This window comes from Balaenoptera physalus (genome assembly GCF_965194825.1).
Source record: "Balaenoptera physalus genome assembly, chromosome: X".
Classification (NCBI taxonomy): Eukaryota; Metazoa; Chordata; class Mammalia; order Artiodactyla; family Balaenopteridae; genus Balaenoptera; species Balaenoptera physalus.
Genome location: NC_138903.1, coordinates 62988722 through 63013814, shown reverse-complemented (window position 1 = coordinate 63013814; position 25093 = coordinate 62988722). Strand labels below are relative to the sequence as shown.

The following is a 25093-nucleotide window of genomic DNA, read 5'->3' as shown; positions in this document are numbered from 1 at the left end:
ACCTCAAGAAACAAGAAAACCGAGCAGCACCAGAAACCAGAGCCCAGGCTCCAGGACCAAATGTTGGCCTGGGCCAGGAGCTGGACCCCCACAGACTCATAGGACCCTCAAAGAGCTGCTGCTGCCAGGGGAGTCACTGGAACTCAGATGTCCCATCCTAGTGTTACCTGCCCAGCTCTGAGGTGGGGCCTGACACAGTGGAAACCCCATCCCCTGCCCACAGGTAGAGAAGAATTTTTTTAAAAAAAGAAACAAAACTCTCAGATAAACAGTCTAACCTTACACCTAAAGGAACTAGAAAAAGAAAAACAAAACCCAAGTTAATTGAAGGGAGGAAATAATAAAGATCAGAGTTGAAATAAATGAAATAGAGGCTAAAAAGGCAATAGGAAAGATCAATGAAACTAAGAGCTGTCTTTAAAAAGTTAAACAAAATCAACAAACCATTAGCTAGACTCACTAAGAAAAAAGGAGAGAAGGCCCTGATAAACAAATCAGAAGTGAAAGAGGATAAATAACAATGGATACCACAGAAGTACAAAGAATTATAAGAGAATATTATAAACAGCCATACACCAACAAATTGGACAACCTAGACGAAATGAACAAATTCTTAGAATTATACAACCTTCCAAGACCAAATCATGAAGAAATAGAAAACTTGAGTAGACCAAGTACTATTACAGAGATAGAAACAGTAATCAAAAAAGCTCCCTCAAAACAAAAGTCCAGGACCAGACAGCTTCACAGGTGAATTCTACCAAACATTCAAAGAAGATTTTATATCTATCCTTCTCAAACTATTCCCAAAAAATTGAAGGGAACACTTCCTAACTCATTTTACAAGGCCAACATCACTCTGATGTCAAAACCAGACAAAGACAACACAAAAAAAGATAATTACAGACCAGTATTTCTGTTAAATATAGATGCAAAAATCCCCAACAAAATATTAGCAAACCAAATTCAACATCTAAAGCAAACCAAATTCAACATCTAAAGGGTCATACACCATCCATGATCAAGTGGGATTTATTCCAGGGATGCAAGGATGGTTCACCATCTGTAGATCAATCAATGTGATACACCATATTAACAAAATGAAGGATTAAAAACCATATTATCATCTCAATAGATGCAGAAAAAGCATTTGACAGAATTTAACCCTCATTCATGATAAAAACTCAATAAAGTGGGTATACCCGGAACATACCTCAACAAAATAAAGGTCATATATGACAAACCCACAGCTAACATCATACTCAGTGGTGAAAAATTGAAAGCTGTCTCTCTAAGATCAGGAACAAGACAAGGATGCCCACTCTTGCCACTCCTATTCAACATAGTATTAGAAGTCCTAGCCTGAGCAGTTAGGCAAGCAAAAGAAATAAAAGGCATCCAAATTGTAAAGGAAGAAGTAAAACTGTCACTATTTGCAGATGACATGATTTTATATATAGAGAACCCTAAAGACTCCACCAAAAAACTATTAGAAATAATAAATGAATACAGTAAAATTTCAGGATACAAAATCAAAATATAAATATCTGTTACATTTCTGTATGCTAACTATGAGCTAGCAGAAAGAAATTAAGAAACTAGGAATATGCTCAACATTGTTAATCATCAGAGACATGCAAATTAAAACCACAGTGAGATATCACCTCACACCTGTCAGAATGGCTATCAAAAAGAACACAAATAACAAATGTTGGCGAAAAGAGAACCCTTGTACACTGTTGGTGGGAATGTAAATTGGTGCAGCCATGTGGAAAACAATATGGAGGTTTCTCAAAAAACTAAAAATAGAACTACCATATGACCCAGCAATTCCACTCCTGGCTATATATCTGAAAAAAATGAAAATACTAATTTGAAAACATGCGTGCACCCCAATGTTCACATTCACAGCAGAAGTATTTACAGTAACCAAGATATGGAAGCAACCTAAGTGTCCATCAACAGATGAATGGATAAAGAAGATGTATACACACAATGAAATACTACTCAGCCATATAAAAGAATGAAATTTTGCCATTTGCAACAACATGGATGGACTTGGAGGGTGTTGTGCTAAGTGAAATAAGTCAGACAGAGAAAGACAAATACTGTATGATACCACTTATATGAGGAATCTAAAAATACAACAAACTAGTGAGTATAACAAAAAAGAAACAGACTCACAGATATAGAGAACAAACTAGTGGTCAGCAGTAGGGAGAGGGAAGGGGGAAGGGGCACGACAGGGGTAAGGGATTCAGAAGTACAAACTACTATGTATAAAATAAATATACTAAAAGGATATATTGTACAACACAGTGAATATAGCCAATATTTTATAATAACTATAAATTGAGTATAATCTTTAAAAATTGTGAATCACTATGTTGTACACCTGAAACATAATATTGTACATCAACTATACCTCAATAAAAATTTTGAAACACGATTTCTGGTGTATTGATAATTATTAAAATAATCCACTAAAATCTAAATACTGTGCTAACTTGATATCTACAATCATCCCTTTAAAAAATACATGAGCAAGATAGTCAACAACAACAACAAAATGACAATATCTAGGAATTAACCAAGGAGGTAAAAGACCTATACAGTGAAAACTCTAAGACATTGTTGAAAGAAATTGAAGAAGAAACAAATAAATGGAAAGATATTCCATGCTCATGGATTGGAATAATTAACATTGTCAAAATGTCCTTATTAAGCAATCTACAGATTCAATGTAATCCTTATCAAAATCCCAAGGACATTTTTCACAGAAATAGAAGAAAAAATTCTTAAATTTATATGGAACCACAAAAGACCCCATGGAACCACAAAAGGCCCCAAATAGCCAAAGTAATCCTGAGAAAAAAGAGCAAAGCTGGAAGTATCACACGCCCTGATTTCAAACAGCAAAGCCGCAGTAATCAGAACAGCATGGTAATGGCAGAAAAACAGATACATAGATCAATGGAACAGAATTGAGAGTCCAGAAATACACCCATGCATATATGGGCAAGTAATTTATGACAAAAGAGCAAAGAACATACAATGGAGAAAGGATAGTATCTTCAATAAATGGTGTTGGGAAAACTGGACAGTCACATGAAAAAATATGAAACTAGACCACTGTCTTATACCATACACAAAAATTAACTCAAAATGGATTAAAGACTTGAATATAATATCTGCAACTGTAAAACTCCTTGAAGAAAACATTGGCAGTACACTCTTTGACATCAGTCTTACCCATTCTTTCTAGCTATGTCTCCTCAGGCAAGGGAAACAAAAACAAAAATAAACAAATGGGATTAACATTAAACTGAAAAGCTTCTGCACAGCAAAGGAAACCATCAATAAAATGAAAAGACAACCTACCAAATGGGAGAAGATATTTGCAAATGATATATCTGATGAGGGTTTAAAATCCAAAATATATAAAGAACTCATACAACTCAACAACCAACCTGATTAAAATGAGCAGAGGAACTGAATATGCATTTTTCCAAGAAGACTTACAGATGGCCAATAGGCACATGAAAAGATGTTAAATATCACTAATTATTAAGGAAATGCAAGTCAAAACCACAAAGAGATATCACCTCATACTTGTAAGATTGGATGTTATAAAAAAGACAGGAATAGAATACTACTTAGCCATAAAAAAGATGAAACCTTGCCATTTGTGAAAACATGGATGGACCTTGAGGGTGTTATGCTAAGTGAAATAAGTCAGACAGAAGGAGAAACACTGTATGATTTCACTCATATGTGGAATATAAAAAAACTGTTAAACAAAAGCAAACATGTAGATACAGAGAACAGAGTAGTAGTTGCCAGAGGAGAAGGGACTGGGGAGTAGGGGGTGTGAAATCAATGTTTCCTCAATAAAAAAAAAAGAACTTTATAAATATTAAACTCAAATCTTTCTGTAATGCTAATTCTTTTCTAATTTATTAGTGCACAGAGATACATTTTCATAGTTATGTTCAGTGTGTACATATTAACTTGTGCTGTTTTTTCACTTACTCTTTCATGTAAGTATTTCCACATGTTGAAAGAGCTATATATTCATCAAATTTAAATAATTGTTTCCTTATTATTGGATACTTGAATTGTTTTCCAAAATTTTATCCTTCTATGAATACCTTTTTATAGGCATTCATACATATACTCCTGTTTCCTTGGAGTATATTCTTGAAAAAGGATTCTGGATAAAAGAGTATGAACAGCTTTTTAGCTCTTGTTACATGCTGCCAGATTATTCTTTAGAAAGACCAACCAATTTTTAGTGACATCAATAAATATAAAATATACCTTTTTATTAATATTTTTACTACCCCATCAATGTTGGGTTTTTATCATTTGCTTTTATTAGATTAATAGTTTTAATACACATCAAGTTATTCTAGTTTCCTTTCTTTAATTCCCAGTGAGGGTATGTATTTTTTCATTTTTGCTTTACTTTTTTAAAAATTGTGTCTCCTATTGCTTTCATATCTATCAGGATCTGTACATTTTTGTATATATTTATCAATTCTTTATATTTTATTTAAGCTTTGACTTGTCAATGAGGCTTGCAATGTATATATTTCCTATTCTATAACTTTCTTTTAGATAATTATTTTCTTGCCTTTGTACAACTTTTTCAACATCAGATACATCCATTTTATCAAGATGTATCTTTCATTTCTTTAGGAATTGTGAGTTTATCTCCTAGTTTCATTTGAATAGATATACTATTCTCATTCTCTCCAATTTTCACAAGTAGTAGGTTATCTGATTCTAAATTCCTATATACATGTTGACTGCAGGGAACTGGAAGATAGAGAAAAGTGCAAAAGAAAAGATAAAAATCTTTAAATTATAAATCTATAATTCTCCAGTCTCGGGAAACCACCATTTCCATTTTGGAGTGTTTGCTTCCAATCATTTTTTGTAAAGTAAATACAGAATTGTTTTTTGCAGCATAATATATGCTGAACCCTATTATATTTTCTTAAATAGCCCCCTACAACAGTATTTTAATATCTATGTTAGCATAATATCGTGAATTATTTTTTGGTCATATTGATGATAAACTTTTTTTTCATAAAATAAATAGCCTTTTTTTTCTATTTACTTTGCACATTATCTACTTATATTCTTTTCCCATTTTTCTACTGGAAAATTGTCAGTTTCTTATTGGTTTATACAAGATTTATTATCCATGAGATATGCTAACACTTTGTCTTCCATATGTTATTGTAATATGTTGCTATTTTATTATTTGCCCTTTAATTTTACATTTGATTTTGATATAGAGAAGCTTTACATTTTTATGAAGTAAAATTTTCTCCTTTTTGATTTCTTTTTTGCTGTTATGCTCAGAAAGATCCATCCCTAGGTCAGCTACATTTTCACTGCATTTTCTCTTAGTTCTTTATGGTTACAATTTTACATGTAACTCTTAGTCTAGAATTTTAAGTTTAGTTTATCTTATGAGGTAAGAATTATAACTTGTTTGCCAAATACTTAGCCCATCTTTCCAGCACTGTTGATTGAATAGTTCATATAAACACTCTTTTGAAATGCCACCTTTATGATTTACTGTACATACATAGAATCACACAAGGATGTGTGTGTATGCTTCTGGTCTTACTTTTTGGTGATGTTGATCAGTTTCTCCTTTCCTAGTACCACAGTTTTTAAGTTATCATAGTTTCAGCCTCACCAATGATTAGAGAAATGTAAGGTAAAACAACAATGAAATATAAGGTTTTGCCTATCAATTTTATAAAAGCTAAGATTGATAATATCCAGTGCTGGTGATTATGTGGGGAAATGAACACTCTCAGCACTCCTGGTAGTAATGTAAATCAGAGGCAGTTTGGCATCACGTATAAAAAATTTTAATGCCCATACCTTTGTCCAACAACTTACTTCTAGGAATCTATCCTATATAACACTCACATGAGTGCATAAGAATATATGTACAAAGATGTTCATTACAACATAATTTGCTGTATGGCAAAACAACATTTAGAAGCAACCTAATGTATATGAACAAGAATGGTTGAATTATGATATGTTGTGCCACATTTTAAAAGAATAAGGTAGACTTTCAGCTTCCAGCTATGTTGAAATAGCTTTTATCAGACTAAGCTTCATAGTAAGAACAACTACCCTGGATGGATTTTAAAAATAAAAGTGAATGAAGGCATCAGAAAGTAATTAAGACAGCCAAGACATGAGAAGCCAAAACCCTGGAGAGAAGAGGACCTTGGAGAAGTAAGCTCACCTCTCTCTGTGCACTCTCCTTTTGAGGCATTTGCTACTGCTTAAGCTGTGCTTGCATGGAGTGAGGGGCCAAGAAACCAAGCATAAAGTGGCAGTGCTAGGAAGACAGAAATTCCATTTCAGGACCTTTTTATGTAGAAGGGGCTATGATAAACACCTGAGGCTTTCAGTTGAATCCCTGAAGGATGGGCTACACCCTAAAAGTAAAGGCAAATCAGAAATAGACCATTTCTCGGAAAGTCTGAAACACAAAGCCTAAAGCACAAATAAATGGAAATACATCCATGTTCATAGATTGGAAGAGTTAATATTGTTAAGACATCAATACTATCCAAAATGATTGACAGATTCAATACAATCCCTATCAAAAACCCAATGACATTTTTAGCAAAAATAGAAAAGTTCATCCTGAAATTCATATAGAATCTCAAGGGACCCCAAAACAATCTGGAAAAAGAACAAAAATGGAAAACCTACATTCCCTGATTTCATAACTTACAAAACTACAGTAATCAAAAGAGTGTAGTATTAGCATAAGGAAATCTGTAGAAAAATGGAATAAAATAGAAATCCCAGAAATAAACCCTTACAGATATGGTCAAATGATTTTTGACAAAGATGCCCAGTCCATTCATTGGGTAAAAGAACAGTCTTCTCAAGACATGGTGCTGGGAAAACTGGATATCCAGGTGCAAAAGAATGAAGTTGGACCCTTGCTTTACACCATATACAAAAATTAACTCAAAATGGATCAAAGTCCTAAACCCAAGAGCTAAAATTATAAAACTCTTAGAAGAGAATAGAGGGGAAAGCTTCATAACATTGGATTTGGCAATGATTTCTTGGAAATAACACCAAAAACACAGGCAACAAAAGAAAAATTAGATAAGTTAGACTTCATCAACATTTAAAACATGTGTCAGTGAGACCAGCTTGGTGCTTTGTGACCACCTAGAGGGGTGGGATAGAGAGGGTGGGAGGGAGACGCAAGAGGGAGGGGATATGGGGATATATGTATACGTATAGCTGACTCACTTTGTTATACAGCAGAAACTAACACAACATTGTAAAGCAATTATGCTCCAATAAAGATGTTAAAAAAAAACTTATGTGCATCAAAGGGCACCATCAAAAGAGTGAAAAGACAACCCATAGAATGAGAGAAAATATTTGCAGATCATATATCTGGCAAAGTGTTAATATCCAAAATGTATAAAGAACTCATACAACTCAACAACAAAAACCGAAGCAACCCCCCAAAATCATCTATAGATCCAATGCAGTCATATCAAAATTCCAATAACATTTTTCACAGAAATAGAAATAACAATTCTAAAATTCATATGGAAACATGAAAGACTCCATATAACCAAAGCAATCCTGATAAAGAAGAACAAGACTGAAGGCTTTAAACTTCCTGATTTCAAACTATATTACAAAACTATAGTAATCAAAAGGGTATGGTACTGGCATAAAAATAGACACATATACAAATGGAACAGAATCAAGCCCAGAAATAAACCCACACCTATATGGTCAACTAATGTGTGACAAGGGAGCCAAGAATGCTAAATGGGACAAGAATGATCTCTGACAAATCATGCTGGGAAAACTGGATATCCAGATGCAAAAGAATGAAATCAGACCCCTATCTTACACCATTCATAAAAATTAACTCAAAATAGATTAAGCACACACACACACACACACACACACACACACACACACACACACACACATTGTTTTTTGGCTGCGTTGGGTCTTTATTGCTGTGCGCAGGCTTTCTGTAGTTGTGGCGAGCAGGAGCGACTCTTCATTGCGGTGCACGGGCTTCTCATTGTGGTGGCTTCTCTTGTTGCAGAGCGTGGGCTCTAGGCGTGCAGGCTTCAGTAGTTGCAGCACTCAGGCTCAGTAGTTGTGGCACATGGGCCCTAGAGCATGTGGGCCTCAGTAGTTGTGGCACGTGGGCTCACTAGTTGTGGTGTAGAAGCTCTAGGGCACACAGGCTTCAGTAGTTACAGTGCGCAGGCTTAGTAGTTGTGGCGCACGGGCTTGGTTGCTCCACAGCATGTGGGATCTTCCTGGACCAGTGATCCAACCCATGTCCCCTGCATTGGCAGGCGGATTCTTAACCACTGTGCCACCAGGGAAATCCCAGATTAAGCACTTAAATGTAAGACATGAAACTGTAAAATTCCTGGAAGAAAATATAAGGGAAAAGTTCCTTGACATCAGTCTTGGCAATGATTTTTTTAATATGACATGAAAAGCACAAGCATAAAAGCAAAAATCAGTAAGTGGAACTACATCAAACTAAAAAGCTTTTGCCCAGCCAAAGAAAGAATCAAAAAAGTGTAAAGCCAACCTATGGACTGGGAGAAAATATTTCCAAATCATATATCTGATAAGGGGTTAATATCCAAAAAATATAAAGAACTCATACAACTCAATAGCAAAAAAAACCAATTTGATTTAAAAAATGGACAGAGGACTTGAATAGACATTTTTCCAAAGAAGACATCCAAATGACTAATAAGTACATGAAAAGGTACTCAACATCACTAACCATCAGGGAAATGCAAATCAAAACCACAGCATGATACCACCTCACACCTGTTAGAATGGCTGTTATCAAAAACAAAAACAAAAAACAAGACAACAAAGGCTGGGAAGGATGTAGAGAAAAGGGAACCCTTGTACACTGTTGGTGGGAATGTAAATTGGTAGAGCTACTATGGAAAACAGTATGGAGGTTCCTCAAAAAATTAAAAATAGAACTACCATATGATCCAGAAATCCCACATCTGGGTATATATCTGAAGGAGATTAGATATCTGCACTCCCATGTTTATTGCAGTGTATTCACAATAGCCAAGACATGGAAGCAACCTAAGTGTACATCAACAGATAAATGGGTAAAGAAAATGTGGTGTGTGTGTGTATGTGTGTGTGTGTGTGTGTGTGTGTGTGTGTGTATAACAATAGAATATTATTCAGCCACGAGAAAAAGGAAATCCTGCCATATGTGCCAGTGTGCATGGATCTTGAGGGCATTTTGCTAAGTGAAATAAGTCAGACAGAGGAAGACAAATACTTATGATCTCACTTATATATGGAAGCTAAAAACATCAAACTCATAGAAACAGTAGAATGGTGGTTGCCAGGAACTGAGGGGTGGAAGAAATGGGGAAGTGTTGGTCAAAGGTTACTAACTTTCAATTTTAGGATGAATACGTTTCTGGGATGTAATGTACAGCACAATGACTATAGTTAACAATAACACATTGTATACTCAAAAGTTGCTATGAGAGTAGAGCTGTAATATTCTCACCATAGCAACAACAAAATGGCAGCTATTTGAGGTGAAGGATGCATTAACTAACCTTATTATGGTAAACATTTCACAGTATATCTGCACATCAAATCATCACATTGTACACCTTAAACTTACACAATGTTATATGTCAATTATATCTCAATAAAGCTGGGGGAAAATTTTTTTAAATAAAAAAAAACACAAACCCAATTTAAAAAGGCAAAGGACTTGAATAGACATTTTTCCAAAGAACATATACAAATGGTCAATAAGCACATGAAAAGAGGCTCAACAACACTAATCATTAGGGAAATGCCAATCAAAATCTCAGTGATATATCACTTCACACTCATATAATAGCATGGCTATTTTAAAATAAATAAATAAAACCAAAAAATAACAAGTGTTGATGAGAATGTGGAGAAATTGGAACCCTTATGCTCTCTTGGTTGGAATATGAAATGGTGCAGCCACTGTGGAAAACACTGTGGCAAGTTCATAAAAATTAAACTTAGAATTGACCATCAATTGCACTTCTATATATACTTTCATATCTACTACCCAAAGGATGGGAAAGCAGGAACTCAAAACAGATATTTGTTCACTAATGTTCAAAGCAGCATTAGTCCCAGTAGCCAAGAGGTAGAAATAACCCAAGTGTTCATTGACAGATGAATGGATAAACAAACTTTTGTATATATGATAATATATTTTATATATTATATGTGTATAGGAATATTATTCATCTTTTTATTTAAAGGATGGAAATTCTAACACATGCCACAACACAGATGAACCTTAAAGACATTATATTATACTAAGTGAAGCAAGCCAGATGAAAAAGGATAAATATGTATGATTCCACCTATATGAAGTACTTGGTGTAGTCAAACTTATAGAGACAGAATACAGAATGGTGATTGCTATTACAGAATTAAAAGGTGGTTGCCAGAGGTAGAGGATAATGGGGAGTTATTGTTCAGTGAGTAAAAAGTTTCTGTTTGGGATGATGAAAAAGTCCTGGAGATGAATGGTGGTGATGGTTGCAGAACAATGTGAATGTACTTAATGCCACTGAACTGTATGTTTAAAATGGTAAACTTTATGTTATATATATTTTACTACAATAAAAGTCAATTAAATTTTAATATATTTTTTAAAACACAGATAATTCACATTTTGGGAGTTATCAGATAGGACTCATAAACTATGTTAATATATTCCAAAAATAGGTTTAGAAGATGAATTTCACTAGAAAACTATCAATAGAATGTATAAAAAAGGATCAAATAGAATTTCAAAGCTAAAAAATACAATAAGTGAAATTAAGAATGCAATAGATGAGGTTAACACCATATGAGACAGAGCAGAAGAGAAGATTAATGAACTGAAAAGTAAATCAGTAGAAAATACCCCCATTAAAGCACATAGAAAAAAGGATGGAAAATTAAAAGAGCATTAAGAGACAGAGGGAAAAGGTCTAGAGCTCAAGAACAAGAAAAAGAATGGAACTGCAACTATTTGAAGAGAGAACAATGAAAATTTTTTCAAAATTTACTAAAGATAATCAAGCTACACTTTCAAAAAGGCTAAAAATCTGTGAGCAAGAGAAATACAAACCTAAATTTAATAATCAAACTTCTGTAAACCAAGACAAAGAGAAAATCTTAAAAGAGACAGAGTTAAGAAAAGATACATTGCTTTCAAAGGAACAGTGATAAAGCATATAGCTGACTTTTCAACAAAACCAATGAACTCCACAGAACAACTGAAGGACACTTATAAATTACTAGGAGAAAATAACTGCCGGACTATAATTCTATATAATTCTATATCCAGTGAAAATATCCTTCAGAAATAAAAGTGATATTAAGGCATGTTCAGGTAAGTAAAAACTGAAAATATATTACTAGCAGACTCACACTAAAAGACACTAAAGGGAGTTCATTAGGCAGAAGAAAAATGATCACAGACAGAAGCATAGAAATGCAAGAAAAGAAAGAGAAATGGAAAGTGTAAATATAAAAGACTGGTGACTGTTTAAATCAACACTAATAGCAATACCTTATGGATAAAATAACAAAAGTAGAAGTGAAATAAATGACAAAAATAGTAATAAATAAATAAATAAAAGGCAGGATGTGAAGTCAAGATGTTATGAGATTCTTGCATTATTCAGGAACTGTTAAAAACACTAATTTAACATAGCCTCTAATTAGTCAAGGATGCATGTTTTAATCTCTAGGGCAACTTTTGTCAAGCAGGAGTTCATAACAGAATTAAGCCCTACAGAAAATGGGGTTTTTCCATTCTCCTGAGGGTGGTGCACACTAGTTCCATTTTAAATACAAGGAAGATAAGTTAATATATGCAATGAATATCTAGATAATTAAGACATAATCTCTGGTGGAATCCAGTTGAGAAGAGCTTCTCTGGAGTAACCATTAAAAGAATAATAAAAGAATGTCTTAAAAGCTGATGGAGGGGAAATGCTACAATAAAATTCTTGATTAATCCAAAACAAGGCAAGAAAAGAGGAAAAAAGGAATAAATGGGACAAATGGAAATCAAGTAGTAATATGTAAGTTTTAAATCCAAATATTCAGTAATTGTGTTAAATCTAAATGGGCTAAATGCTTCAATTAAAAGACAGAGATTGTCAAGTTGCATAATAGAGCAAAATCCAACAACATACTACATAAAGGAGACTCACCTGAAATATAAGGACACAGGTTGAAAATAAAAGGATGGACAACAATATGCCATGCAAATAGTAAACAAACTGAAGCTGATGTAACTATGCTAATATCAAAGTAACTAAAGGCAAAAATATTAATAGAAATAATGAATAACATTTTATGGTGGTAAGGTGTCAATTTAACAGGCAGCTATTAAAAAACTGAACATGCACATCACCTGGGCCTATTATTTCCACTACTAGGTATATACTCAACAGAAATGCATACATATAGGCTCTAAAAGACATGGACAATGTGCAGAAAAGAGTTAACATGACAGGTCAAAGAATGCTTTCCTTAGAAAGGCCTGCTTGCAAAGTTGGCCCATGGCTGGCATCTGAAGACTTGGATTTCAGGAAGGTTTCCACCATCCCCTAACTAATAAGGACAGTTTGCTCTGTCTAAATTGAGCAAACAACATGGCTTGTGCTGAATATCTGATTTCCTTCTGAGAGTCTAGAGTTTTGGTGCAGGCCAGGCAGAGGGTGCTCACATGACCAGCACTTAATAAAAATATTGGGTACTAAGTCTCTACTGCTGGTAGGCAACACTTCACACATGTTGTCACAGTTTGATGCTGGAAGAATGAAACATGTGCTGTGTGACTCTACTGGGCACACATGTTGTCACAGTTTGATGCTGGAAGAATGAAACATGTGCTGTGTGACTCTACTGGGACAGGATCTTGGAAGCTTGTTCCTGGTTTCCTTTAGACTTTGCCCCATGCATGTTTTTTTTCCTTTACTGATTTTGCTTTACATCCTTTTGCTATAATAAATATTAGCGACAAGTATGACTGTTTGCTGAGTCCCATGAGTTCTCCCATGATTCACCTCATCACCAAACCTGGGATGGTCTTCAGGACTCCCAACACACTGGTGATAGTGTTGGGATTGTCTAGAGTGACCTTAACTCGCTTAAATATGGCAAAAGCATTGTTTGAGAAAAGGATGGTAGAGGATGACAAACCTGTGGTACCTGGGTGTCTATGGAGTTATCCATGGTATGAAAAAGCAACTGAGCTGCTGTCTGTTGTAAGAGGTAAAAGTTACCTATGGAATTTGAAAATGTTAGATACAACTCCAAGAGAGTTGGCTCGAAGGATCCTCTGGCTACTTTTGGCCACAATGGCTAAAGTGAGGGGGGAAAGGTGCAGCCTGGGTGATGCCTTTGGTTTTTCTTTTCTCCTCCAGGCTGGAGGAGAAAGGGTCCAAACATTCCCAAAGGTGAACTTTGAATGGGCCAAAATGTTGAAAAGTTTGTGTTCCTTTTGTTCAAGTGGGAGGGGAAAAAAAGGTTAAATCACTTCCCAGTGCTAGAGCAAAGTTTTATTTTAAAAAAATCAGAGGGAGAAAAACACTCTAGCCACTGCTGCCATAGCCCTCTAGCCCCACTCCCACATTACAGCTGGGATCTCCCTGCAACTATAACATTAAGCTTGTAAATGCTGGATTTCCCACTCAAGGTTTGAGTAAACTTTCAATTAGGGGAAAAGGAGGAACTTTTAAAAATGGCTTTGCACAGCCTCCCCGCCCCTCTCGCAAAGCTCAACCTGATCCCCCTGGCTTGCCTGCCCGCCATGGCCGACAAGGAAGCAGCCTTTGATGACGCAGTAGAAGAACGTGTGATCAATGAAGAATACAAAATATGGAAAAAGAACACTCCTTTTCTTTACGATTTGGTGATGACCCATGCTCTGGAGTGGCCCAGCCTAACTGCACAGTGGCTTCCAGATGTAACCAGACCAGAAGGGAAAGATTTCAGTATTCATCGACTTGTCCTGGGGACACACACGTCAGATGAACAAAACCACCTTGTGATAGCCAGTGTGCAGCTCCCTAATGATGATGCTCAGTTTGATGCTTCACACTACGACAGTGAAAAAGGAGAATTTGGAGGTTTTGGCTCGGTTAGTGGAAAAATTAAAATAGAAATCAAGATCAACCATGAAGGAGAAGTAAACAGGGCACGCTATATGCCGCAGAACCCTTGCATCATTGCCACAAAGACTCCATCCAGTGATGTTCTTGTTTTTGACTATACGAAACATCCTTCAAAACCAGACCCTTCTGGAGAGTGCAACCCAGACTTGTGTCTCCGTGGACATCAGAAGGAAGGCTACGGGCTTTCTTGGAACCCAAATCTCAGTGGGCACTTACTTAGTGCTTCAGATGACCATACTATCTGCCTATGGGACATCAGTGCTGTTCCAAAGGAAGGAAAAGTTGTGGATGCGAAGACCATCTTTACAGGGCATACAGCAGTAGTAGAAGACGTCTCCTGGCATCTGCTCCATGAGTCTCTGTTTGGGTCAGTTGCTGATGATCAGAAACTTATGATCTGGGATACTCGTTCAAACAATACTTCCAAACCAAGCCACTCAGTTGATGCTCAACACTGCTGAAGTGAACTGCCTTTCTTTCAATCCTTATAGTGAGTTCATTCTTGCCACAGGATCAGCTGACAAGACTGTTGCCTTGTGGGATCTGAGAAATCTGAAACTTAAGTTGCATTCCTTTGAATCTCATAAGGATGAAATATTCCAGGTTCAGTGGTCGCCTCACAATGAGACTATTTTGGCTTCCAGTGGTACTGATCGCAGACTGAATGTCTGGGGTTTAAGTAAAATTGGAGAGGAACAATCCCCGGAAGATGCAGAAGATGGGCCACCAGAGTTGTTGTTTATTCATGGTGGTCACACTGCCAAGGTATCTGATTTCTCCTGGAATCCCAATGAACCTTGGGTGATTTGTTCTGTATCAGAAGACAATATCATGCAAGTTTGGCAAATGGCAGAGAACATTTATAATGACGAAGACCCTGAAGGAAGCGTGGATCCAGAAGGACAAGGATCCTAGAGAATGTCTGCACTTCTTGTGATTTTAGACTCCCCTTTTCTTCCTCTCAACCCTGAGATTGATTTAACACTGGTTTTGAGACACAGACTTTGGTTATCCCTCTATAATAAGTTCTATCAACAATGTTATTAGTCCAAACAGAAGGTGTTTTCTAAATATTAACTGGGGGCTTCTTGATTCAGCAAAGCCACAGACTTATATTTAAATTTTCTTCAGGAATTTTCTAGTAACAGAGGTCTAAAGTAGCCACAAAAAGGGGAATATTGTGTGTGGTTATTTTTCTTCTTACGCTATATCCCCAAGTTTTTCTGACTCATTTAAGTAAATGCTAGAGTGAGTAAGAAATAGAGCCAAGTGAGGTAGGTGTCTGAGCCATGAAGTATAAATACTACAAGATGTCGTCTTTATTCAGGAAATAGGGGAGATTCAAGTCATATAAATTCCTGCTCTAAAATCTTCACACTGAACTTTCCAGGATACACATTTTCTTACATAGACCAATCTCCTCTCAGTTTCTTCAGTTAAGTCAAAACAATGTGTTCCTCTTTCCCCATATATTTTTGCTTGTTAGTGTATTTCTTGAGCTGTTTTCATATTATTTCTTTCCTTTCTGTGAAATGGTTTAAAAAAAAAAACAAACTTGGGACCACCAAGTTGTAAAGATGTATGTTTTTACCTGACAGTTATACCACAGGTAGACTGTCCAGTTAAATTGAGAAGAGTGAATCAATAGCTTGTATTTGTTTTTAAAATTAAATTAATCCTGGATAAGAGGTGCTTTTTTTTTTTTTAAGGAGTTAGTCCTTGACCACTAGTTTGATACCATCTCTATTTTGGGTGACCTGTTTCACCAGCAGGCCTGTTACTCTCCATGACTAACTGTGTAAGTGCTTATAATGGAATAAATTGCTTTTCTACATAAAAAAAAAATGGCTTTGTATTTTGTGGCTATTGCATCTGGACGTATGATAAACATTGATGTAAAATGTTATATTCTTGTAGTCTCATAAAGCTAGAGGGATCATCTTGATCAGGAAAAGTTGCAAAAAAGAAAAAAGAGCATCACTGGGATACAATTACCTTGCTTTTTGCTGCCAGTGGGCAGATTGGAATCCAAACTCTTTGAGTATTGGAAATAAAACTAGTCTCCATAGCTAATGATTTTTGTTATCATTTTTTAACTCTTGGAGCTTCTGGAAAAAGGAAGACAACATGAAAAGAGAGGCAGTCTTCAGATGAAAATACACTTTTTGAGTTTAGAAAGCAGTTTTTAGTTGCTAATGAGCTTTCGTGAAACCAAACGTCTGACTCTTAAGAAGCTGATGATTTTTTCATCCTGATGTGTGTATTTTTGACTGGGTTAATTTGGACTGTAAGGCACAATAAGAAGAGCTTAGCAAAGTCTTACTTGTTATTTGAACTTGGACCTAGACCACGGTTGACCAGCCCTGCACCATCTCAGCTTTGATGCTCCCTAAGGAAAGCCACTAGCTTTTTTGGCATCCTAAATTCACAGATTCTGATTGCCTGGACCTGACTCTCAGCTGAAACCTGGTAAGGTCTGCTATAGACTGTTCCCACATCAGCACCAGATGTGCTGAACTGAAAGGAGGCACAGACTAAATGAACTCTAAACGAACTACGTGAACTTTAAATGAACTCAGACTTGGATTATTGCAGATTTGGATCACCCCTCTTGTGATCCTAAACTGTGAAACCGCCCCTGGTGCTGGCTGGACCATTTGGGTCAGTTGAGTTGCAGATGCCCACAGGAAAAGTCTTGTTCTCTGATGGGACCATCTGAAATTGATCCTCTCATTGGCTGTATATTTCTGATACAAAAGCTGATTGCATTCCTAACATGTGATTTCTGCAAAAGCTGCAAATTGGAGGAGGGCCTAGCATGAGGAATGTGACCCCCTCCCCCACTCCTGACAGATCAAACTCTTGATCCTTTCTGAGGCTGTGTCACTGATGTTGATGATTGTGTTTGACTTTCTAGATTAGTTGCAGCTTAAAGTAGACTGATAGCCTGACTCTACTTACTTGCCCTTCCTCCTGATACATAAACCTTAGTAAGGCAGTGTGCTTATTAAACGTAACTGTCCCCATAAAGAGAGTGATCTTTTCTAGGCGGCTCACTGGATAAATGATCAGGATGAAAGGAGTGGGAAGTATGAAAACCCATTTTTTAAATATTTGAAAATTCAGGATTTCATCTTGACCAATTCCTGGACATGATATGTCTTTCTGATTAAGTTGTATAAAAATGTTTGCCTCTGAAAATGCTTTTAAACTTCTTACATACAAGTCTTCTAGACAAAAGGTGTGGATGAGAGGAGAGGATGGTTGTACAACTATAACAGCTAAATGGGTCACACAGATTTTGTAACACTGGAGAAAAAACAAAACACCTGGGGAGGCATGAGTGAAGGGTGAGGACATTAATGATCTTTGATTTTTAGGACTGCTTCTGGAAGCTTTCCCCTCCTCCCTAATAAAAGCACGTGTTGTCTTCCCTGCTGCTGAGAGTACTTTGAATTCAAACTGACTGCTGAGCCTAAGTTCAGATCTGACAGAGCTGACTCTGAGACAGCAGGTGGTGACCCCAGCTCCTCCACCTTCCACTCAGCACCTCCACATGTCGTCTACACTTGGAAGGCAGATGAACTGGTGCTATGAACAAACAAAATTGTTTGGATCCAGCTGCCTTGAGGAAACACTCTCTTTGAAACCAAGTTCTGAACTGAATTTTTTGGACTGGATTGGAAACCCTAGGGTGGGAGGCCTCACGGTGGGAGGTCAGCCACATTAGGGATTCTGTTAGCCTAAACTGCCTAATTAATGTATGTCCTGCTTGGGATGCCCTAACAATTGTAAACTTTTTTTTGACCAACGTACTGCATGTGCCCTCTGGAACTGTACTTGTCAGTGAGCCTTGACTATCATGGCACTGCCTCAGCCCTGGAAGGCATTCAGGTCAGCTTCAGTTTACTGAACAGGCTTGTGCTGTGCCTGGATTGATGCCTCAAGCCAGGTTAAAAAATAAAGGGTTAATTATGGAAGCTTAAGGAGGAAGCCACCTGGTTTTGGAAGATACATGTTTATGATAATGGATTTCTTTTATCTGGCTCAATCTAAGACCCCTGAGGACAATACTGCAGGTTGGTCTCACTCTACTGTGTAGGGTCCTACTGACAAAGTCACCTTGGCCAAGAGCCAAGGGGGTGGGCTGTACAAAGAGTTCACATGGCAGGCCTGAGAATGTATCCTTAGAAAGGCCTGCTTGCAAGATTGGCCCTTGGCTGGCATCTGGGGACTTGGATTTTGAGAGGGTTTCACCATCCTCTGAATGATAAGGGTGGTTTACTGTGTCTAAACTGTGCAAACAGTATGGCTTATGCTGAACACCTGCTTTTCTTCTGAGAGTCTGGGGTTTTGGTGCATGCTAGGCAGAGGGTGCCTATGTGACCAGCCCCTATTAAAAACAAACACTGGGCACTGAGTCTCTAATGATCTTCCTTGGTAGACATTTCATACATATTGTCACAATTTGATGCTGGAGGAATTAAGCATGTGCTGTGCGACTCCACTGGGAAGAGGAGTCTTGGAAGCATGTGCCTGGTTTCCTCTGGACTTTGCACCATGCACCATTTTTCTTTGCTGATTTTGCTTTGTATCCTTTTGCTGTAATAAACCTTAGCCATTAGTATAGCTCTATGTTGAGTCCTGTGAATCCTAGCGAATCACCAAACCTGGAGGTGATCTTTGGGACTTCCCAAACAACAAGAATGTTAATAGGAGCTTTATTTATAATAACAAAAAATTGGAGGAAAAATTCAAATGTCTGTCAACAAGTGGATGGATAAATAATTATACATTCATACACTGGAATATTATACAGCAATGAAAATGAATGAACTAATTCTATGTACAAGAATATGGATGAATCTCATAGATATAATGTTGATTGAAAGAAACCAGATACAAAAAAGTAGATACTGTATGATTCTATTAATATAAAGCTCAAAAATGGACAAATCATACTTACTTATGATGGTGGAAGTTTGAATGGTGGTTAACTTTGGGGCCTGTGGGACGTTAATACCTGGGAAGGGGCACAAAGGAGACTTCTGCAGTGCTGATAATGTTCCATATTTTGATTTAGGTTATGTGTTTGCTATGTAAAAATTCATCAAATTTTACATTTAAGATTCATGTACTTTATGTATATTATACTATAAGCAATTTTTTTAAAAACCTAGCATCCATTGATGGATGAAAAGATAAACAAAATGTGGTATATACATACAATGGAGTAGTATTCAGCCTATAAAAAGAATAAAATTCTGACACATACTATAAAATGTATGAACCTTGAGACATTATGCTAAGTGGAGTAAGCCAGTCACAAAAGGATAAATATTGTATGACTCTACATATATTAGGTACCTAAAGTAAGCAAATTCATTGAGACAGAAAGAATGGTGATTGCCAGGGATTGGGAGGAGGGGAGCATGCGGAGTTATTGTTTAATGGGTACAGTTTCAGTTTGGGACGATGAAAATTTTCTGAAGATGGGTGGGAGTAATAGTTGTACAACATTACAAATGTGCTTAATGCCACTGAACAATTTAAAATGGTTAAAATGATAAATTTTATGTATATTTTACCATAATAAAAAAGAAACAAAATGGAGGGAACAGTGGATAAACCTGCTTATGATATCAGTCTCAGGTAAAGCGCGTGTTTTACAGAGTGGACACTGGAATATGGCCAAAGGCACTGACAGCTCTCTGGTTCTGTCCCTAAGATGGAAGCAACACTAAAAATGTGGCATATATGATAAGTATCATACTTAGGATAAAGAAAGGGCAAAAATGAAATCCCCAAGAAAAGTGTGTTCCAGCCCCCCCAAAACAGTAGTACTAATTCTGTCAGCACTGACATGAAAGGATATTTAATATACATTTTTGGGAAAAAGAGTTTGGGAACAATGTGTATAGTGTTATCCTATGTTATAAAAGGAAAAAATGTGTCTGAATAAATGAAATATTTCCTCATTGTAAGAGGCATTGTAAGATGTAATAATTGCCTTTTGAAAGACAGAAAGAAATTCAACTACATTTACCACAGACATCAATTGACAGGTATATTCTAATTTCAGAATGCTAAACTATAAAAAGAAGACATCTTATACTCAGGGAAATAAGGTGGATGTGTGTGAATGTGCACACATGTGTGTATACACATACATACGTATATACACACGTAGACGATATTGAGACACATGATGTATATATTCTATTTAAATTTTCATCAAAATTGTGCCTTACATTTGTAGCTGTCTGATAGTTCAAGTCTCCCCCCTTTTCACACTTTTCAAAATAGCTCCTCTGCAAAGCAAATTTTACTGTAATCTTCCACAAAATTTCCTATCAGACATAAGAATATTAAAATAACTTGACTGATTTGGATAAAATGTGTTTTCCCATTGAATAAAATGTGTTAGTACTATGCTGTTGAAGGAGATCAAGATGCACTCTTTTTTCACTTTTCCAGTTTAGTATGCCACCTTTAAACTGATGAATTTTTTTTTAACATCTTTATTAGAGTATAATTGCTTTACAAAGGTGTGTTCGTTTCTGCTTTATAACAAAGTGAATCAGTTATACATATACATATGTTTCCATATCTCTTCTCTCTGGCATCTCCCTCCCTCCAACTCTCCCTATCCCACCCATCTAGGTGGTCACAAAGCACCGAGCTGATCTCCCTGTGCTATGTGGCTGCTTCCAACTAGCTATCTATTTTACGTTTGGTAGTGTATATATGTCCATGCCACTCTCTCACCCTGTCACATCTCACCCCTCCCCCTCCCCATATCCTCAAGTCCATTCTCTAGTAGGTCTGTGTCTTTATTCCCGTCTTGCCACTAGGTTCTTCATGGCCTTTTTTTTTTTTCATTAGATTCCGTATATATGTGTTAGCATACTGTATTTGTTTTTCTCTTTCTGACTTACTTCACTCTGTATGACAGACTCTAGGTCCATCCACCTCACTACAAATAACTCAATTTCGTTTCTTCTTATGGCTGAGTAATATTCCATTGTATATATGTGCCACATCTTCTTTATCCATTCATCTGTTGATGGACACTTAGGTTGCTTCCATGTCCTGGCTATTGTAAATAGAGCTACAATGAATATTTTGATACATGACTCTTTTTGAAATATGGTTTTCTCAGGGTATATGCCCAGTAGTGGGATTGCTGGGTCGTATGGTAGTTCTATTTTTAGTCTTTTAAGGAACCTCCATACTGTTCTCCATAGTGGCGGTATCAATGTACATTCCCACCAACAGTGCAAGAGTGTTCCCTTTTCTCCACACCCTCTCCAGCATTTATTGTTTGTAGATTTTTTGATGATGGCCATTCTGACCGGTGTGAGATGATATCTCATTGTAGTTTGATTTCCATTTCTCTAATGATTAATGCTGATCAGCATCCTTTCATATGTTTGTTGGCAATCTGTATATCTTCTTTGGAGAAATGTCTATTTAGGTCTTCGGCCCATTTTTGGATTGGGTTGTTTGTTTTTTTGATATTGAGCTGCGTGAGCTGCTTGTAAATTTTGGAGATTAATCCTTTGTCAGTTCTTCATTTGCAAGTATTTTCTCCCATTCTGAGGGTTGTCTTTTCGCCTTGTTTATAGTTTCCTTTTCTGTGCAAAGGCTTTTAAGCTTCATTAGGTCCCATTTGTTTATTTTTGGTTTTATTTCCATTTCTCTAGGAGCTGGGTCAAAAAGGATCTTGCTGTGATATATGTCATAGAGTGTTCTGCCTATGTTTTCCTCTAAGAGTTTGATAGTGTCTGGCCTTACATTTAGGTCTTTAATCCATTTTGAGTTTATTTTTGTGTATGGTGTTAGGGAGTGTTCTAATTTCATTCTTTTACATGTAGCTGTCAGGGTTTCCCAGCACAACTTATTGAAGAGACTGTCTTTTCTCCATTGTGTATTCTGGCCCCCTATATCAAAAAATAAGGTGATCATATATGCGTGGGTTTATCGCTGGGCTTTCTATCCTGTTCCATTGATCTATATTTCTGTTTTTGTGCCAGTACCATACTGTCTTGATTACTGTAGCTTTGGAGTATAGTCTGAAATGAGGGAGCCTGATTCCTCCAGCTCCATTTTTCATTCTCAAGATTGCTTTTGTTATTCGGGGTCTTTTGTGTTTCCATACAAATTGTGAAATTTTTTGTTCTAGTTCTGTGAAAAATGCCAGTGGTAGTTTGATAGGGATTGCATTGAATCTGTAGATTGCTTTGGGTAGTAGAGTCATTTTCACAATGTTGATTCTTCTAATCCAAGAACACGGTATATCTCTCCATCTATTTGTATCATCTTTAATTTCTTTCATCAGTGTCTTATAGTTTTCTGCATACAGGTCTTTTGTCTCCTTAGGTAGGTTTATTCCTAGGTATTTTATTCTCTTAGTTGCAATGGTAAATGAGACTGTTTCCTTAATTTCACTTTCAGATTTTTCATCATTAGTATATAGGAATGCAAGAGATTTCTGTGCATTAATTTTGTATCCTGCTACTTTACCAAATTCATTGATTAGCTCTAGCAGTTTTTTGGTAGCATCTTTAGGATTCTCTATGTATAGTATCATGTCATCTGCAAACAGTGACAGTTTTACTTCTTCTTTTCCAATTTGGATTCCTTTTATTTCTTTTTCTTCTCTGATTGCTGTGGCTAAAACTTCCAAAACTATGTTGAATAATAGTGGTGAGAGTGTGCATCCTTGTCTTGTTCCTGATCTTAGTGGAAATGGTTTTAGTTTTTCACCACTGAGGACGATCTTGGCTGTGGGTTTGTCACATATGGCCTTTATTATGTTGAGGGAAGTTCCCTCTATGCCTGCTTTCTGGAGGGTTTTTATCATAAATGGGTGTTGAATTTTGTTGAAAGCTTTTTCTGCATCTATTGAGATGATCATATGGTTTTTCTCCTTCAATTTGTTAATATGGTGTATCACATTGATTGATTTGTGTATGTTGAAGAATCCTTGCATTCCTGGGATAAACCCTACTTGATCATGCTGTATGATCCTTTTGATGTGCTGTTGGATTCTGTTTGCTAGTATTTTGTTGAGGATTTTTGCATCTATGTGCATCAGCAATATTGGCCTGTAGTTTTCTTTCTTTGTGACATCTTTGTCTGGTTTTGGTATCAGGGTAATGGTGGCCTCATAGAATGAGTTTGGGAGTGTTCCTCCCTCTGCTATATTTTGGAAGAGTTTGAGAAGGAGAGGTGTTAGCTCTTCTCTAAATGTTTGATAGAATTTGCCTGTGAATCCATCTGGTCCTGGGCTTTTGTTTGTTGGAAGATTTTTTTTTAATTTATTTATTTATTTTTGGCTGTGTTGGGTCTTCGTTTCTGTGCGAGGGCCCTCTCTAGTTGCGGCAAGTGGGGGCCACTCTTCATCACGGTGCACAGGCCTCTCACCATCGTGGCCTCTCTTGTTGCGGAGCACAAGCTCCAGACGTGCAGGCTCAGTAATTGTGGCTCACGGGCCTAGTTGCTCCGCGGCATGAGGGATCTTCCCAGACCAGGGCTCGAACCCATGTCCCCTGCATTGGCAGGCAGACTCTCAACCACTGCGCCACCAGGGAAGCCCCTGTTGGAAGATTTTTAATCATAGTTTCAATTTCACTCTTGTGATTGGACTGTTCATATTTTCTATTTCTTCCTAGTTCAGTCTCGGAAGCGTGTGTATTTCTAGGAATTTGTCCATTTTTTCCAGGTTGTCCATTTTATTGGCATAGAGTTGCTTGTCGTAATCTCTCATTATCCCTTGTATTTCTGCAGTGTAAGTTGTTACTTCTCCTTTTGCATTTCTAATTCTATTGATTTGAGTCTTTTCCCTTTTTTTCTTGATGAGTCTGGCTAATGGTTTATCAATTTTGTTTATCTTCTCAAACAACCAGCTTTTAGTTTTACTGATCTTTGCTATCATTTCCTTCATTTATTTTTCATTTATTTCTGATCTGACCTTTATGATTTCTTTCCTTCTGCTAACTTTGGGTTATTTTTTTCTTCTTTCTCTAATTGCTTTAGGTGAAAGATTAGGTTGTTTTTTTGAGATGTTTCTTGTTTTTTAAGGTAGGATTGTATTGCTATAAACTTCCCTCTTAGAACTGCTTTTGCTGCATCCCAAAGGTTTTCGGTTGTGTTTTCATTGTCATTTGTTTCTAGGTATTTTTAATTTCCTCTTTGATTTCGTCAGTGATCTCTTGGTTATTAAGTAGTGTATTGTTTAGCCTCCATTTGTTTGTATTTCTTACAGATGTTTTCCTGTAATTGATATCTAGTCTCATAGTGTTGTGGTCGGAAAAGATACTTGATACGATTTCAGTTTTCTTAAACTTACCAAGGCTTGATTTGTGACCCAAGATATGATCTCTCCTGGAGAATGTTCCATGAGCACTTGAGAAGAATGTGTATTCAGTTTTTTTTTGGATGGAATGTCCTGTAAATTTCAATTAAGTCCATCTTGTTTAATGTATCATTTAAAGCTTGTGTTTCCTTATTTATTTTCATTTTGGATGATCTGTCCATTGGTGAAAGTGGGTGTTCAAGTCCCCTACTATGATTGTGTTACTGTCGATTTCCCCTTTTATGGCTGTTAGTATTTGCCTTATGTATTGTGGTGCTCCTATGTTGGGTGCATAAATATTTACAATTGTTATATCTTCTTCTTGGATTGATCCCTTGACCATTATGTAGTGTCCTTCTTTGTCTCTTGTAATAGTCTTTGTTTTAAAGTCTATTTTGTCTGATATGAGAATTGCTACTCCAGCTTTCTTTTGATTTCCATTTGCATGGAATAT

General features: G+C 36.5%; 1 protein-coding gene and 1 pseudogene across 6 annotated transcripts in view; both read left to right on the top strand.

The window, feature by feature from the left end:
• The window catches only part of PHKA1 (phosphorylase kinase regulatory subunit alpha 1), a 141290-nt gene that overhangs the window by 63509 nt on the left and 52688 nt on the right, over positions 1-25093 (top strand). The gene's annotated exons all lie outside the window — the stretch shown is intronic.
• On the top strand, positions 13832-16124 carry LOC309652323 (histone-binding protein RBBP4 pseudogene; annotated as a pseudogene). Its single transcript has one exon. The product of its transcript is annotated as a histone-binding protein RBBP4 pseudogene (transcript).